At 40.0% G+C, this 3,233-nt stretch overlaps 1 pseudogene; it reads left to right on the top strand.

Moving 5' to 3' along the window:
* Window positions 1-1,828: 1,828 nt before the first annotated feature.
* On the top strand, window positions 1,829-2,847 carry LOC106973319 (60S ribosomal protein L9-like; annotated as a pseudogene).
* Window positions 2,848-3,233: the final 386 nt, after the last annotated feature.

Raw genomic sequence — 3,233 nt, forward strand, 5'->3', positions numbered from 1 at the left:
AAAATCAAAAATGAAGGAAAAAATCCTTTAAAAAGCCAAAGGGGCGGGGGGAATCTTACCTATAGAGGAACAAATATAAAAATTATATTCAGCTTTTCCTCAGAAATCATCTTAAACCAATCACCTAGACCAAACATCTGAAAATTCTGAACCCTTCAAAATTAGCATTAATAAAGAAATAAAGATTTTCTCAAAAAAATGGAAGGAATGTGTTGTCAATAGTCCTGCCTTGCAAGAAATGTTAAAGGAAGTTTTTTAGACAGAAGGAGAACGTATATCAGAAACTCAGATCTAGGGGCACCTGGCTGGCTCTGTTGGTTAAGCATCTGGTTCTTGATTTTGGCTCAGGTCATGATCTCACAGTTTGTGGGCTTGAACCCTGCATGGGGCTCCACACTGACAGTGCAGGCCCTGCTTGGGATTCTCTTTCCTTCCCTCACTCTGCCCAACCCTGCTCATACTCACTCTCTCTCTCTCTCTCTCTCTCCAATAAATAAATAAATAAACTTAAAAACAAAAGAAACTCAGATATACATAAAGAAAGAGCATCAGAGAAGAAATAAGAAACAGTGAAGATAACATAAAAACTACTATTTTTTATTCTTTAAAAAATTTTTTTATTTATTTTGAGAGAGAGAAAGAAAGAGAGAGAGAGAGAGCTATCAGGGGAGGGGCAGAGAGAGAGGGAGAGAGAGAGAATCCCAAGCAGGCTTCATACTGTCAGTAACAAGCCCAACACAGAGCTTGATGTGGAGCTCAATCTCACAAACCATGAGATCATGGCCTGAGCCCAAATCAACAGCCAGATGCTTAACTGATTGAGCCACCCAGGCACCCCTATTTTTCTTATTCTTAATTGACCTAGCCAGATAATTGTTTGTTCAAAATATGAATAGCAACCATGTATGCTTATGAATATAGCTTATGGGTGCATATATTCTTATGTATGTATGTAAAATAAATGACAACAATGACACAAGGGAAGGGAAGGAGGAATTAGTATTTTGTTGATATAAGGCACTTGTACTACCCAGGAATTCTAGGCATGGAACTTAACACCTTCACAAAAATTAACTTAAAATGGATCATAGACTTAATATAAAGTGCAAAACAATAAAACTCCTGGATGATCACATTAAAGAGAACCTAGATGACCTTGGACATGGAGATGACTTTTAAATACAAACCAGGGGCACCTGGGTGGCTCAGTCGGTTAAGCGTCCGACTTCAGCTCAGGTCACGATCTCACGGTCCAAGAGTTCGAGCCCCGCGTCCAGCTCTGGGCTGATGGCTCAGAGCCTGAAGCCTGCTTCCGATTCTGTGTTTCCTTCTCTCTCTGCCCCTCCCCCATTCTTGCTGTGTCTCTCTCTGTCTCAAAAATAAAATAAACGTTAAAAAAAAATTTTTTTTTAATACAAACCAAAGGCACAATCCAAGAAAGAAATAACTGATAAGCTGTACTTCATTAAGATTAAAAGCTTCTGCTCTGTGAATATTATCAAGAGGGGTAACTTTTATTTTTACTTTTTTATTATTATTTTTTGTTTGAGAAAGAGAGAATATGTCAAGCAGGGGAGAGGGCGGAGAGAGAGAACCTCAAGCAAGCCCCATGCTCAGCATAGAGCCCAATGCGGGGCTCATTCTCATGACCTTGGGATCATGACCTGAGCTGAAATCAAGAGTTGGATGCTCAACCAACTGAGCCACCCAGGTGCCCCTATTTTTATTTTTAAAATAATCTCTACACCCAGTGTGGGGCTCGAACTCAAAACCTCAAGATCAAGAGTCACGTGCTTTACTGACTGAGCCAGCCAAGTGCCCCAAAACTTCTGCTCTGTGAAAGGCAATGTGAAGAAAATGAGAAGATAACCCAGAGACTAGGAGTATGCCTTTGCAAAAAACACATCTGATAAAGCACTATTACCCAAAATATACAAAGATCTCTTAAAACCTGACAATATGGAAATGAAAGACCTAGTTACAAACAGGCCAAACACCTTAACAGACACCTCACCAAAGACATAGAGATGGCAAATAAGCATATGAGCTCTTTGCCTCATCTACTGTGAGAATGAAGATCATTCTCAGCTGTCAGATTACTGACATTCCAGAAAATGTCAACATCACTGTGAAAGGATGCACAGTTATTGTGAAAAGCCACAGAAGAACCCTGCAGAAGGACTTCAAAGCACTTCAATGTAAAACTCTGTCTTCCTGGAAAGAAAAAGAAGAGGTTCTAGGTTGACAAATGGTGGGGAAATAGAAAGGAACTGGCTACTGTTCACACTTTCTGTAGCCATGTACAGAACGTGATCAAGGGTGTTCTATTTGGTTTTCATTATAAGATGAGGTCTGTGTATGCTCACTTCCTCCATCAATGTCATTATTCAGGAGAACAGGTATCTTATTGAAGTCCAAAATTTCCTGGTTGAAGAATACATCTGCAGGGATTGGATGAGACCAGGCATTGCTTGTTCAGTGTCTTGTGCCCAAAAAGATGAGTTAATTGTAGAAGGAAATGACATTGAACTTGTATCAAATTCAGCTGCTTTGATTCACCAAGCCACAACAGTTGAAAAGAAGAATATCAGAAAATTTGGGGATGGATCTATGTCTCTGAAAAAAGAATCGTTCAGCAGGCTGATGAATAATTTCTAAGTTGTCCAGGAACAGAAACAAAATGGTAGATGATCCTTTTTTTTTTTTTAGTTTATTTATTTATTTTGAGAGGGAGAGTGTGAGCAGGGGAGGGGCAGAGAGAGAATCTCAAGCAGGCCCCGCACTGTCAGCACAGAGCCCGACATAGGGCTTGAACTCAGGAACCAAGAGATCATGACCTGAGCCTAAACCAAGAGTTGACCGTTTAACCGACTGAGCCACCCAGACACCCCAGTAGATGATTCCTAAGGCCTATTTGTGATATTTTAAAGATACAATAAAAGCCCTGTATTTTTTTTTTTAAAAAGCATATGAAAAGATGCTCCACATCATATGTCATCAGGGGAATGCACATTAAAAGCACAGTGAGATCCTACCACACATACCTATCTAGATTGGACAAAATCCACAACACTGACAACACTAAATGCTGGTGGGGTGTATACAACAGGAACTCTCAGACATTGCTGGTGGGAAAGCAAAATGTAGAGTCACTTTGGAACATAGTTTGGCAGTTTCCTACAAAACTAAACATACTCTTCCCACATGATCCAGCAATCAGGCTCCTTGACATT

The sequence above is a fragment of the Acinonyx jubatus genome, chromosome C1, assembly GCF_027475565.1.
Source record: "Acinonyx jubatus isolate Ajub_Pintada_27869175 chromosome C1, VMU_Ajub_asm_v1.0, whole genome shotgun sequence".
Classification (NCBI taxonomy): domain Eukaryota; kingdom Metazoa; phylum Chordata; class Mammalia; order Carnivora; family Felidae; genus Acinonyx; species Acinonyx jubatus.